We start from the raw sequence: 16,124 nt of genomic DNA, 5'->3' as shown, positions 1-16,124 counted from the left end.
GGCTCCTGTAGAAAATAAAGATCTGTCATTCCATTTGAATGGCATAAGGTCATACACATCTACTTAAAAATAAAAAAAATATCCAACTTACTTTGAACAATGGTCTTCAGGAACATGTCTCTAAAACATGCTTTATCCCCTACACCAGTCCAGGTTGTATTGATGGAAAGGTGATTAGAGAAGATACTCTGAAGCATTCGCCACATGGTTGTCTTTAGGTCCCTCCCACATTTGATTGCCAAAAACCGAAGCTGAAAATACAAAAAAAAAACATGTTACAAATTACATTTCTCTGAAGCTTCTCATAAATTTAAAATGTGACAGGCTGTGGATTCAGACTGTAGAATATGCAGTGTACAATCTTAATTTTACTTTTTAGATTACCCTATGGCGTTATAAACGAAATCGGCACACTTACAAATCGTTGCTGGAGCTCTTTATCCTGCCTCAAACTGTTGTCAAGCAACGCCAAATCTTCCTGGGTGTCTAGGGGGGAGTAACAGATCCCCTGGCAGGGATAACTCTCCAACAGACACATTGGCACTGAAATGTTCAAGCATAGCATTTTGTTGTCCATGCTACGCACAACATCGCCATACTCCAAGACGTCGCAGCATTAGGGTTTGATCTGCACCTACAGGGATTCCCAGAATAAAAGAATAAAGTAGTCAGTCCTGGTCCTTCAACTACTAAACTATGACATTTATATCTAGGTCTACTACATGTACAGGTGGCCCCAGTGGGAATTAAACCAACAACCACAGGTATTGTTTGCAAGTTGTACCCGATTGCCCAGTGCGAGCAAATGTCTTCAACATTGTCCCAACTTGCTTCACCTGCTCTTGAAGTGAGCCGCTGTCATCTGGGAAGTAACAATATATTGATTAGCAATACACTAAATATAATAGTAATATAATATAACCACAATTATCATACCAGTAACTTTCCCTGTAATTTCTATCCACAGTATGTTATGCATGGCATACAAGTTCATAATGAAGAACCCTTATGATAACATCAATTTCATTTTTTTTCTTTGAAGCAGAATATTTGTTTGTAAAAGGGAGGAAAAAGAAAATAATGAAATATTGGTATACAGATTTTGGTTGATATATCATACTGTACAGTGAAATTTGCTATTGTTGTATCCCTACTCACCTGAAGGACCGGATAGATCAGGCAAATCTCCAGTCAGGCCTTTGTAGAGTGTGTGCTCCTGCATATCCACAGGTATTTTAATTCAAACATGCAACATATTGTAATAAATCTACAATATTCAGCCTTTACCTTACACCCTCGGTTGTTGCGCTACACTTTTATTATATTAAATACTTATTTATATAGCTTGCTCACTGTATAATCATGATAGCCTAATACTTATAACACAAGATTGCATCTTAAACGAATGACTGAGTTGAAAACTTGAATAAGAACGCATTTTATCCGGAGGGGACCAGCTAGGGCAACTTACCTGCCTACAATAACTGTTTTCATTTGATTTGAGTTACATTAAACATGAATAACCTTAGCCGAGTCCCCAGGAACATCGGGCTATTAAAGTAACAAGCCTGTAACTGCGGTCTTATCAATTCTAGCTTCACCATACACTCAAACTGTGAGGTTTATCTGCTTTCCTCGTGGACCTGTAACACAATGCCCTGACAGTGACTTCACCTGTGCCCTGATCTTTATTAGAAACTGAGAGGAGAGCAAGTTAATATAATTTATATTACAATTATCACATAAATTAACAAACAGTCTGCTTTAAAACTAAGAAAAAACAAGCTTCTATACTAACGTTACATTAAAAATGAACGTGGCGAACTAGCTTAGCCGCTATCTGCCGGCACACCACATTAGATTAAAATACTTACCCTTGTAGTTGTGCAGATAACTCGATATGTAGAGTTTAAAGCCCTTGTCCCTCTTGCTTGTCGGAGCAGGAGACCAGGCATCAACAATGCGATGAACATCGCTGACGCGTATTTTCGGAAGATTCTGGAGACATCGAGTAAAAACAGACATTTTGGGCGACGCGCAAGAAATGGGAGTGACGAATTCGGCGGCAAACGTTTCATCCCCGCCAGTGGAACGCACCTACAGGTGAAACTCGAAAAATTAGAATATCGTGCAAAAGTTCATTAATTTCAGTAATTCAACTTAAAAGGTGAAACTAATATATTATATAGACTCATTACAAGCAAAGTAAGATATTTCAAGCCTTTATTTGATATAATTTTGATGATTATGACTTACAGCTTATGAAAACCCCAAATTCAGAATCTCAGAAAATTAGAATATTACATGAAATCAATAAAAAAAAAGGATTTTAAATACAGAAATGTCTGCCCTCTGAAAAGTATAATCATGCATATGTACTCAGTACTTGGTTTGGGCCCCTTTTGCATTAATTACTGCCTCAATGCGGCGTGGCATGGATGCTATCAGCCTGTGGCACTGCTGAGGTGTTATGGAAGACCAAGATAGCGGCCTTCAGCTCTTCTGCATTGTTTGGTCTCATGCCTCTCATCTTTCTCTTGGCAATGCCCCATAGATTCTCTATGGGGTTCAGGTCAGGCGAGTTTGCTGGCCAATCAAGCACAGTAATACCATGGTCATTGAACCAGGTTTTGGTACTTTTGGCAGTGTGGGCGGGTGCCAAGTCCTGCTGGAAAATGAAGTCAGCATCTCCATAAAGCTTGTCTGCTGAAGGAAGCATGAAGCGCTCTAAAATGTCCCGGTAGACGGCTGCGTTGACTCTGGACTTAATAAAGCACAGTGGACCAACACCAGCCAATGACATGGCTTCCCAAACCAACACAGACTGTGGAAACTTCACACTGGACTTCAAGCATCTTGGATTGTGTGCCTCTCCATTCTTCCTCCAGACTCTGGGACCTTGGTTTCCAAATGAGATGCAAAATTTGCTCTCATCAGAAAAGAGGACTTTGGACCACTGAGCAACAGACCAGTTCTTTTTTTCTTTAGCCCAGGTAAGACGTTTGACATTTGAAGCCCATGTCCAGGACCCGTCTGTGTGTGGTGGCTCTTGATGCAGTAGCTCCAGCCTCAGTCCACTCCTTGTGAAGCTCCCCCACACATTTGAATGGCCTTTTCCTGACAATCCTCTCCAGGCTACGGTCATCCCTGCTGCTTGTGCACCTTTTTCTTCCACACTTTTCCCTTCCACTTAACTTTCTATTAATGTGCTTTGATACAGCACTTTGAGAACATCCAACTTCTTTTGCAATTACCTTTTGAGGCTTTCCCTTCTTGTGGAGAGTGTCAATGATGGTTTTCTGCACAACTGTCAGGTCAGCAGTCTTCCCCATGATTGTAAATTCAACTGAACCAGACTGAGAGACCATTTAAAGGCTCAGGAACCCTTTGCAGATGTTTAGCTGATTAGAGTGTGACACTTTGAGCCTACAATACTGAATCTTTTCACAATATTCTAATTTTCTGAGATTCTGAATTTGGGGTTTTCATAAGCTGTAAGCCATAATCATCAAAATTATATCAAATAAAGGCTTGAAATATCTTACTTTGCTTGTAATGAGTCTATATAATATATTAGTTTCACCTTTTAAGTTGAATTACTGAAATTAATGAACTTTTGCACGATATTCAAATTTTTCGAGTTTCACCTGTATAGCCGACAGCTTAGGGACGGCGGCAAAAAGAAGCCGTGCGGATATTTTTTGCTATCTGGGTATTAATTTAATTATGCATATGATATACTCACCCATCTACTGAGGTACTTCAACTTGGGAATTAACATTCCTTGCATTTGAACATCATATTTACGGGCTGTGTCTCATTTGGAAGGCTGGGGGCCAGCAGGACACTTCGAATGCGACCTTCTTTCACGGGAATACAGAGGATGTATCCTTTATGGGCACTAACAACCCACAATTCTTTGCTTCAACGGAAATGTCTTAAAAAAATACAAATAACGCCAATTTTCCCATATATATGATATTCAAACGCAAGTAATGATAATTCCCAAGTTGAGTGTGGCTGCAGAGTATATAATATGTATAATTATATTAATATATTATTAAAATAAAGTATTAGACTAAAGGTACACCTGTAAAATCTATTTTCTTTTCTCTTTACATCATTACGGCTGTGTCTCATTTCGAAATGCGTGCTAGGTACACTGTCAGATAAAAAGGTACTGCAGAGCAGGCCCGGAATGGCCATCGGGAGCACCGAGACAATTCCCTCTGGCCTGGCGACTAAGTTGGCCTGCTGCCAGCCAGCGTTTTTAAATTTTTTGTAATTATTATTATTTTATATTACTACCTTTACCAGTGATCATTTTTGAATTCGTCATTCATGACGAATATTCATATTAATAACAATAAAAAAATGATGAATCTGTTAGTCTTGACTGGCAAGGCTACGATTCGACTTTACGCCTCAGACAAACGGTTAAACAGAAAATGAGAGCAGCACCCGATGATGGAGAGAAAACGGCCAGGTGGAGCAGAGAGGGAAAGGACAAAAAAAAGAAAGCACTCCAAGAAGAAGCAGCAAAATGTTGCAAAATTACTGACCTGTTCAGGGCTTCAAGTGCAGGTCAGTTTCATCTGTAAATACTGCACTTTATCCTTCGTTAACTTACCGTACGTTCACACCAGAGGCGGCGAGAGCGTCAAATCGACCGGAAGTCATTCATTTTCAATGACAGCCAGCGTCTCTTGGCGGCGAGAAGCGGCGCGGCGAGTCTTGGGCGGCGTGGGCATCAGATGGAAGTTCAAGTGCAGTCAACATTATGGTAATGAGCTGTGACGCGGTTCGGCGGCAACCTATTGGAATATAGAAGTGCTCCGCTGTAGCGAAGTCTAGAGAACATAACCGTGTAAACTTTGGTTCCCACCAAACATTCGTTCCGAAGATAAAATGGAGAAATGAATTATTGCCGTGACGGGTTTCCCTGTAATATATGACCAAGACCACAGTTTTTATTACAAATGTATTTTAATTTGATAACAAACAACTGTAATTTTAATTACTTTCTGCCATCGATCGATTTCTTATTTTCACATTTTAAAGAGTTCATGAGTATATACGCTACTTGTGATCGGTCGGCAAAAAGTAAATGGTCGACATGTCTGGATGTTTAAATTGCGGCCCCCTTTAAATATAGTTCACAAAACAAAGCATTCTGAACAAACGTTGCCGCCTATTTCAACTACGTCAGAGAGTCCATGAGCGTCCACGAGCGTCCTTGAGCGTCGAAGGCAGGGCAGCCAGAGCGAATTTGGACGCTCTCGCCGCTTCTGGTGTGAACGTACAGTTAGTATTGAACTGCTAGCAAATGTAAGCGGTAGCACCCGTCTAACGTTACATTCGTGGAGAAATCAAAACAAATGAGTGCACACAGAAAACTCACAGAAGAAATGTACTGAGGTAAAAATTCTAATTGTACGTTCACACCAGAAGCGCAGAGAGCGTCAAAATTCGCTCTGGCTGCCCTGGCTTCGACGCTCAAGGACGCTCGTGGATCACAGGCCTTTTCTGAGATTCGCTTTCGAGGGACAAATACCAGTACACAGTACTACCATTCGGCCTATCATTGGCCCCCCATACATTCACGAAATGTATGGACGCGGCACTTTCCCCCCTGAGACAGCGGGGAGTGCGAATACTGAATTACCTCGATGATTGGCTAATCATAGCACAATCAGAGGGTCAGTTAACAACGCACAGATCTTGGATTATCAGCCATCTAAAATGCCTGGGTCTGAGAATCAATTTTGCAAAGAGCGTGCTATCCCCCAGCCAGAATATCTCTTTTCTGGGGATAGTGCTAGACTCAGTACAGATGACAGCGCGCCTCTCATCAGAGCGCGCGCTCTCTATTCGACGCCTTGCAACATCATTCAGAACGGGCGCACACGCCCCGTCAAACGATTTCAAAGAATGCTCGGTCTCATGGCCTCGGCATCAGCGGTACTCCAGCTAGGATTGTTGCACGTGCGTCCTCTCCAGCGCTGGCTCAAGAGCCGTGTCCCCACTCACGCGTGGCGCTCGGGCCACTTTTTGATCAGAGCGAATCACGGCTGTATAAAAGCCCTGACGCCCTGGAAAGCCGTCAACTGGTATCAAACCGGCGTGAGTCTGGGCGTAAATACGCGGAGAAAAATGATCACGACAGATGCCTCCAAAATAGGATGGGGGGCCCTTTACGAGGGCAGGCCTGCATCCGGCTTTTGGTCAAACCCGGAAAAGCGCCTACATATAAACTGTCTGGAAATGAAAGCGGTCGCCTTGGCTCTCAGAGCCCTGCTTCCGTACCTGAAAAACGAACATGTCCTGGTCCGAATGGACAACATGACGGTAGTTTCGTATATAAATCGCCAGGGTGGACTCAGGTCGAGCTCCCTGCACTCTATGGCCAGGGAGCTCATCTTATTGTCACAACACCACCTGCGCTCGCTGAGAGCAGCGCATGTGCCAGGCACCCTGAACCAGGGAGCAGACATGCTGTCCAGAGACAAGGTTCTCCCAGGAGAATGGTCTCTCCACCCCCTGACGGTTCAGTGGTTATGGCAAAAATTTGGCGAGGCAGAGGTCGACCTCTTCGCCTCCAGGGAAAACGCGCAATGCCCCCTTTTCTTCTCAAAGAGCACGGACGCTTCGCCCAAGTCTGGCCGAGCCGCCCCTTGTATGCTTTTCCCCGATCACGATGCTACCTCAGGTCATCAGTCGGATCAGGGAAGTGAGATGTGCAGTGCTCCTGGTAGCCCCACTCTGGAACAACCAAACGTGGTTTCCAGAACTGATGCAGATGATGCAATCTGCCCCATGGCCGATTCCGTTGAGGCTAGACCTCCTCAGGCAGGCCAACGGGATGATTCTTCATCCCCGCCCCGATCTGTGGGCCCTCCATGCATGGCCCCTCAACGGGTTCCCGAGAACCTCCCCAGTGGAGTTTTGAGAACCATCACTGAGGCGCGAGCACCCTCTACAAGGCGCTTATATGCCCAAAAGTGGAAAGTGTTCAGTGACTGGTGTGATACCAAGAGCTTGAACCCCAAATCGTGCGAGATACCAAGTGTTCTCGCCATTTTGCAAGAGCTGCTGGAGGCAGGCCGCACACCCTCCATGCTCAAAGTCTATGTGGCTGCCATAGCGGCGTCACACAATCCTGATAAAGGATGTTCATTAGGGAAAAAGGACCTAATCATTCATTTCCTAAGAGGCGCTATGAGGATGAACCCTCCTCGCCCCCCCTCGGTGCCGATCTGGGACCTGGCCACAGTCCTGGACGCACTCAAGAGTGCCCCGTTCGAACCTCTCCGAACCGTTCACCTTAAACAGCTCTCGCTCAAAACTGCGCTCTTGCTGGCGCTCGCCTCAGTCAAGAGAGTGGGCGACCTGCACGCGCTGTCATCAAGCGAGCTTGCCTGGAATTTGGACCTAACGACTACAGAGTTGTCCTTAGGCCAAAGCACGGGTATATTCCTAAAGTGCTCTCCACACCCTTCAGAGCACAGGTGATATCTCTGGCAGCGCTATCGTCCCCAGCAGACGAAAGCGACGCTAATTTACTCTGCCCGGTCAGGGTGCTCAGAGTATATTTGGAACGTTCTGCCCTGTTCAGACAGACGGAACAATTATTCATATGCTTTGGCGGCCGCACTAAAGGTCTCGCAGTCTCAAAGCAAAGAATATTGTGCTGTATAGTGGATGCTATAGCGCTAGCTTATGAAGCCAAGGGCCTTCAATGCCCCTTAGGTGTCAGAGCTCACTCTACGAGGAGCATGGCCTCCTCGTGGGCTTGGTCGAGTGGGATACCCATTGAAGATATTTGTCGTGGCTGGGCCTCGCCGACATTTATCAGGTTTTATAACCTACAGGTCCCTCATTGCATTCCAACATTCTATCAGCCTGACTGTAGAATGGACTGGAAAGTATGTGCTGAGCATTATCTCCCTTATAAGGTCGCTCTGACCGACTTAAGGATTTTTATGCATATCAGTACATAGAAAAATGCATTCCAACATTCTATCAGCCTGACTGTAGAATGGACTGGAGTATGTATATGCTGAGCATTATCTCCTCCCTTACAAGGTCCGTCTCTGACCGACTTAAAGGATTTTTTTATGCATATCAGTACATAGAAAACTCAGTACATAAGATATGTGCTTGTGTTTGTACAATGAGCGGCCCACCTTGGGGCAAAGGCGCTCTGTGTTATCCCATTATATAGCTCGCCGTTGGCTGGCTCGTGGAATAATCACTTTGCTTTAAGGCTCAGGCATCTGCCTCTGGCTTTATAGAGCGAAGTCAGCACGCACGGCGTTTTACATGGTGTTCCCATAGCGTAAGCTACTTACGCAATAGGAGAGACCTCTCGATAGGGAACGACTTGGTTACTAACGTAACCTCGGTTCCCTGAGATTAGGGAACGAGTATTGCGTAAGCTGCCGTGCTTGTGCTTGGTCAGTTCGCTTCAGTCGATTGAACCTAAAGGAACTCCCATTATATAGCCTGGCTATGCTAATTTCGGCGGGCTCTGAGCGCGCGAACGCGAGGCGCGCGCCCATTGGTCGCGCGTTCAGAGTCGCCCCGTCATTGGTTCGAGCAGTTGCCGCAGCACAGCCAATGACCGAGCTGCCTCGCTCATTGCTCTCTGCTGTGCAGCTGCAATGCGTTTTACATAAAGACTTCAATATTTCTCGAGAAACGGAGTTTTCCCATAGCGTAAGCTACTTACGCAATACTCGTTCCCTCCTCTCAGGGAACCGAGGTTACGTTAGTAACCGAGTCGGTAGTATCTGTTGTATGGACTAAAGGCTCTTAATAAACACATTGTTTTTCTTAAGTGGGGGGAATCTGATATGAAAAATATTCAAAGTGGGCTCACGCTGACTCATCCAAACATAATACATTTTGACTTTTTAAACCCCCTAGGGGCTTTTTAGCCAAGTGTGGGGTAACATGTTCCCTCACAACTTTTTTTTTTTTAATACTGAATTTGAATCGAAACAACCTTCTGTGATGATTTCTTTTCACAAAAATGATGTTGCTCCATTAATATTCAATAAATGTTTTTGACCTTGGTACATTTGAAATGATGCTAAATGCTCTATGTTGTGCATGTGATACATAACCTTATATTAGATAACTTTATTAATTACAAACATCTATATAACTTATATATTGGGCAAACTAGCAGTCCACTAGAGAGAGACAACTCACCACAAAACAAAAAACGGACTTCGAAACCTCTAATAAATACTTGCATGTCTGCGACAAAACAAACGAGTTTTCGGAAACAATACCAACCAATGTCAATAGCCGACATATATTTAGCAGCGGTCATCAGCCAATCATGAGCAAGATTACAAATAAATACCCCGCCCACTTTGATATCAGCCACGTTAGCGCAGTAGGTAGCGCGTCAGTCTCATAATCTGAAGGTCGTGAGTTCGATCCTCACACGGGGCAGGTCGCACTTTTCACACTTCACCAATTTAGTTAAGCATTTGTGGCAACATATTTGAATCTTGCACTTATTAAAGCGCGAACAGTCAGAACTATAGGGCACAACGGAGTAAAAGGCTTCTTTGATTGGACTTTGTCCCAAAACACTAAATAGCAACAAAAACGACCACAACAGTTTCCAAAACACCTGTTTGTCACTATATATACACTGGAACATTTTCCTGTTCCATGAGATTTGTGCTTGTGGCGTCTATAGGTTGATTTTGAGGCAATTTGATCTCGTTTTTTTTTTTTTTTTTGTCTTTTTCTTTTTTAAACGTTGCAATTTATATAGCTAATGAACATCCATTTTCAGACAAAATACACATGTATCATTTTCTGTGTTGTTTAAGGTCATTCAATCAAACTTTTTTCAATAACCGTCCAATAAGAGTAAGGATAGTATTTGGGGTAAAAAAGCACCCCTGTTGTATGGACTAAAGGCTCTTAATAAACACATTGTTTTTCTTAACTGGGGGGAATCTGATATGAAAAATGTTCAAAGTGGGCTCAGGTTGACTCATCCAAACATAATAGAGATTAGTTTGTGTATAGAATACTTGAACTGTAATAAAATGCCAAAATGTGTTTGAAATTAACAGGACATTTTTTACTTTTTTCTGAAGTAGTTATTTTGAGCAAGCTTAATCTTAATTTGTCACTTGCACCTGACAGCACCTTGCTGTCTCAAAATTATTTGCATTAGATGACAAATGGATCCCTATAACTATTGCCTGAGTGTCTACACAATATCACTTTAAACCCCCTAGGGGCTTTTAACCCAAGTGTGGGGTAACAGGTTCCCTCACAACTTATTTTTTTTTTAATACTGAATTTGAATCGAAACAACCTTCTGTGATGATTTCTTTTCACAAAAATGACGTTACTCCATTAATATTCAATAAATGTTTTTGACCTTGGTACATTTGAAATGATGCTAAATGCTCTATTGTTGTGCATGTGATACATAGCCTTATACTAGATAACTTTATTAATTACAAGCATCTTTATAACTTGGCTTGAGTTGGATTGAGCAAACTAGCAGTCCACTAGAGAGAGACAACTCACCACAAAAGAAAAAACGGACTTCGAAACCTCTAATAAATACATGCATGTCTGCGACAAAACAAACGAGTTTTCGGAAACACTACCAACCAATGTCAATAGCCGACATATATTTAGCAGTAGTCATCAGCCAATCATGAGCAAGATTAAAAATAAATACCCCGCCCACTTTGATATCAGCCTTGTTAGCGCAGTAGGTAGCGCGTCAGTCTCATAATCTGAAGGTCGTGAGTTCGATCCTCGCACGGGGCAGGTCGCACTTTTCACACTTCACCAATTTAGTTAAGCATTTGTGGCAACATATTTGAATCTTGCACTCATTAAAGCTCGAACAGTCAGAACTATAGGGCACAACGGAGTAAAAGGCTTCTTTGATTTGACTTTGTCCCAAAACACAAAATAGCAACAAAAACGACCACAACAGTTTCCAAAACACCTGTTTGTCACTATATACACTGCAACATTTTCCTGTTCCATGAGATTTGTGCTTGTGGTGTCTATAGGTTGATTTTGAGGCAATTTGATCTCGTTTTTTTTTTTTTCTTTTTCTTTTTTAAACGTTGCAATTTATATAGCTAATGAACATCCATTTTCAGACAAAATACAAATGTATCATTTTCTGTGTTGTTTAAGGTCATTCAATCAAACTTTTTTCAATAACCGTCCAATAAGAGTAAGGATAGTATTTGGGGTAAAAAGCACCCCTGTTGTATGGACTAAAGGCTCTTATTAAACACATTGTTTTTCTTAAGTGGGGGGAATCTGATATGAAAAATATTCAAAGTGGGCTCACGTTGACTCATCCAAACATAATAGAGATTAGTTTGTGTATAGAATACTTGAACTGTAATAAAATGCCAAAATGTGTTTGAAATTAACAGGACATATTTGACTTTTTTCTGAAGTAGTTATTTTGAGCAAGCTGAGTCTTAATTTGTCACTTGCACCTGACAGCACCTTGCTGTCTCAAACTTATTTGCATTAGATGACAAATGGATCCCTATAACTATTGCCTGAGTGTCTACACGATATCACTTTAAACCCCCTAGGGGCTTTTAACCCAAGTGTGGGGTAACAGGCTCCCTCACATCCTTTTTTATTTTTAATACTGAATTTGAATCCAAACAACCTTCTGTGATGATTTCTTTTCACAAAAATGATGTTGCTCCATTAATATTCAATAAATGTTTTTGACCTTGTGTTATGTCCCAGGTCTAGGGTCCGAGAAAATAACATAGCCTAAATAAAGTTGTTACACCTGGACTTCTTATTTCTTTCTTTTTATTATTTTGAAACAAGTTGTTCAAACTGATAAGATCAGCACAAGACAGCAAAAGGAAGCAAATTAATTTCAGGGTTGGGTCAGAGCCAAAATAACAAACAAAACTAAAACTAGGTCCTACCTAGTTTTAGAGAAAATGATTATCCTATCAAAACAAAGAAACATTTCAACAAAATACAGAGACTAAACTGACTCCCTTACTAGCCAAAAAACAAGAGAAAATATAATGTTCACAATAAAGAAAAAAATGGCACCCCAACCCCTATGGCTTCCATGCTGAAACGCAGTGACATTTACAATAATTATAATAACCAACAAAAATACTCAACCAGGTTGAGTGTTAAAAGAAAAACCGTGTACAGAAAACTTAACAGAAATGGAAAAAGAACAAATCAAGGGGAATAAGTTGAGAGAAAAATAAATAACACAGTAGGCCTACTTATAAAAGTCACTACACGGACTTAATTCTCTTTCCTACAAACACAACAAAGACACGCAATAAACAACATTCCAATATCACTCTCCAGATCCTTCTTCTTCTTCTTCTTCTTCTCGTTTTATGGCCGTTCACTCCTTTGGAGTATTACCGCCACCTACTGTATACTTTGCGCACATGAGTAATGGATCTGATATAAAAAAAAAATAAAAAAACTTTTACCATCCCAGAGTATCAGAGCCCGATCTTGAGCTGACGCTGCGTGTTCAGCTCCTCCAGCTTCCACACTGAGCTCCTCAATCTCCAGGATGATCTGAGCTTGCTCTTCCTCCTCAGGCTCTAGATCCTGTGATCTAGACCTGTAAGCTCTAAAAATGTTATCACGTCCTTAAACCTCTGTCTATCACTCAAACCCTTTCCCAATAGGTCCATGATACTCACTGGCCTGTTCTTTATATTACTAAAAAGACCACTACGCTGTTCTTCATATTTACTACAGTTAAAAAACACATGTTCTACTGTTTCAATAATACCACATTCATCACACATACCATTTCCATGCTTTCCCATTAATGCCAGTGTTGATTTTAACCCTGTATGACCCATCCTTAGTCTAGAAATCATTACCTCTTCCTTTCTATGTCTTCCATAGCACGATTCTTTTTTCCCTACTGATTTTACAATACTATAATACCACCTACCTGTACTGCTACTTTCCCATCTTTGTTGCCATAATCTTATTATTTCTCTATTAATTATTGATCTAACTTCATTTCTTCCTAAAGGTATCTTAATATCTACCAAGTCTTTCCTTAACGCTTCTTTTGCTAATTTATCCGCAATTTCATTTCCTACTATCCCAATATGTGCCGGCACCCAACAAAAGTATACAATTATACCCTCTATGTTCAGCCTATATAATAATTTATACATTTCTACTATCAGGTCTTCTCTGTCAGTTTTTGTTGACAATATACTTTTAAGTGCTGATGCAGAATCTGAGCAAATTACAGTCGCCATCCTATTTGGCTTAGTCTGCTCTAACCACTGCAGTCCTACTATTACAGCTGTTAGTTCTGCTGAATATACAGACATTTTATCACTCAACCTTAAACTTATTTTTGTCTCAAATTTTGAAATATATACTCCTACTCCAACTTTTTGTTCGACTGGGTCTTTAGATCCATCTGTATAGATCTGTATACAAGAATAAAAATGTTCTCTCATAAAACCATTGATTTCATAACTATTAGTATATCTTCCTTCTGCTTTCTCCCGATCCTCCAGCAATCTCATTTCAACATTAGGTTCAGGAATATTCCACACTGATACCCCTTTTAATGGCATATTGGGACAAATAACTACATTTTCCAGACCACATTCCTTAACCCATTGTATATACTTCCATCCAAAACTATTCCCATTATTCTTCTTATATTCCCAACAGTCATTTAAAATTGCTCGTGTACAATGACTCTTATTACAACCCTGCACATTAACCCAGTACATCATTGTAAGCTTTTCCCTTCTTAAATCTAGTGGCATCTCCCCCATTTCAACCCTGATGGCATCTAGAGGGGTTGATCTTATTGCTCCACAACAGATTCTAAGTGCCCTAGCCTGTACGTTGTCCAACTTCTTTAGCTCTGATTTTGCTGCACCACCATACACTGCACACCCATAATCTAAACTAGACCGTATTAAGGCTTGATATACATGTAGTAGTGCGCTTTTCCTTGCTCCCCACTCATATTTGGCTATTGAAGTCATGCAATTTATTACTCTTTTGCACTTGTTCTCAATTTTCTTAATATGTCTATTCCATGTTAATTTTCCATCAAATATTAGTCCAAGGTATTTAAATTCTGTCACTCTTTCTAATAATTGACCATATAATTCCAAAGTCAATTGTTCCATTTTTTCTTTTCTTAGTAAAAACCATATATTGGGTCTTTAATACTGAAAATTTTAGACCCCATTCCACTGACCACCTTTCAACTTCGTTTATTGATTCTTCTATTCCTTTGACTACATTCCCTAAGTTCCTACCTCTTTTCCACACTGCACCATCATCTGCATACAGTGCCTTCCCTATACTTGGTTTAACTCTTTCATAAATATCATTAATCATTATGTTAAATAAAATTGGACTGATTACACTTCCTTGAGGAGTCCCATTTAGAATATCATGCATTGTTGAGATTTCTTACCCTATCCTAACCTGAAATGTACGTTTAAACAAGAAATCCAATATCCAGTTGTACATTCTCCCCCCTACTCCGATTTTATCTAGCTTAATTAATAGTCCCTCCCTCCATAAAGTGTCATATGCCTTTTCAATATCGAAGAAAACAGCAACAAGAAATTCTTTCATTGCTAAAGCTTTTTTAACCTCACTTTCGAATAATAACAAAGCATCCATTGTAGATCTTTTCCTCCTAAACCCACTTTGGGCTGATGACAAAATCTCATTTTTCTCCAAAAATAATTTAATCTTCTTACTATCATTTTTTCCATCACCTTACATAATGTAGATGTAAGAGCAATTGGCCTATAACTACTAGATTTTGTTGCATCTTTACCTGGTTTTGCTACTGGTATCACTATTGCATTTTTCCACTCTTTGGGTAAGGTGCCTTCACTCCATATCTGGTTATATACATCCAGTATTACTTTAATGGCTACATCCGGTAAGTTTTTTAACATACTATAGCTTATCATGTCTCTTCCTGGTGTTGTATCCTTTGAATTACTAATAGCAATTTTTAGCTCAAAGAGATTAAAATCATCATCCATGTTACTATCAATTTCTTGTTTTTTCTTACAAACATTCTCATACATTTTATTTAACTCTTGTCTTCTTTTTAAAAACGCATCACTCAAGTTTTCAATGCTATGGACTTTAGCAAATGTTTTGGCCAATATTTCTATCTTTTCTTTATCCGTTCTGGCCACCTTTCCATCTTCCTCAATTACAGGAACTTGTTTGTGAGTATTAATACCATTCATTTTCCTTATCATTCTCCATACCACATGCATTCCAGTCTCTCTCCCAGTTGTGTTACAGAACTCCTGCCATGCTTTCCTCTTTGCGCTTTTAATTACCCTTCTTGCAGCTGCCCTTTTTTTCTGATAATCTATTACTGTATCTTGAGTTATTAACCTTTTTAAAACCCGGAATGCCTTATTCCTTTCTTTAATTGCCACGGTGCATTCTTCAGACCACCATGGAACATTTTTCTTTCTGTTTCCATTGCCTCTTATTAATGGAATAGATAGGTTCGCTGCTAAAATAATTTCACTTACTACTTTTTTATATCTCTCCTCAATACTCCCTTCCATCTTCATATTTTTAAAATTTTCTTCACACAACACACAAAACTCCTCCCATTTTGCCTGTTTAAATCCCCACCTTGCACACTGGTTAAAACTTTGCTTTTGTACTGCACTCTGAATCTCACAGACTATAGGCCAGTGATCACTGCCCAAATTATCCTCTTGTACGCTCAAGTGCACTTACCTGCTAATGCAGCTGATGTTACTGTGAGATCCAAACATGACAAGCCGCCTTTAACGATATCCATTCTTGTTGATTTCCCATCATTCAAACATACTAATGAGTGTTCTTCTATAAATTCTTCTACAACTAACCCATTATTGTCTGTACTCTTACTACCCCATAGACCATTATGTGCATTAAAATCCCCACATATAATGACTTTACCCTGTGACTCACCCATCACATCTTCTAGAATACTATTATTTATTTCTTTGCATGGGTTATAAAAGTTTGAAATTCTAATTCCTTCATATCTCCCCGTTACTTCTATACTTACACAT

The 16,124-nt window shown here is 40.6% G+C and overlaps 2 non-coding genes across 2 annotated transcripts; both read left to right on the top strand.

The window, feature by feature from the left end:
* Positions 1 to 9,392: 9,392 nt before the first annotated feature.
* trnam-cau (transfer RNA methionine (anticodon CAU)) lies at positions 9,393 to 9,465 on the top strand. The gene has a single exon. It is a non-coding gene; the product is annotated as a tRNA-Met (tRNA).
* A 1,280-nt stretch (positions 9,466 to 10,745) lies between these two features.
* trnam-cau (transfer RNA methionine (anticodon CAU)) lies at positions 10,746 to 10,818 on the top strand. Its single transcript has one exon. It is a non-coding gene; the product is annotated as a tRNA-Met (tRNA).
* Positions 10,819 to 16,124: the final 5,306 nt, after the last annotated feature.

Source organism: Xyrauchen texanus, chromosome 6, assembly GCF_025860055.1.
Source record: "Xyrauchen texanus isolate HMW12.3.18 chromosome 6, RBS_HiC_50CHRs, whole genome shotgun sequence".
NCBI classification, from domain to species: Eukaryota; Metazoa; Chordata; class Actinopteri; order Cypriniformes; family Catostomidae; genus Xyrauchen; species Xyrauchen texanus.
The sequence above is the reverse complement of the archived record's forward strand: the minus strand, read 5'-3'. Positions and strand labels throughout refer to the sequence as shown.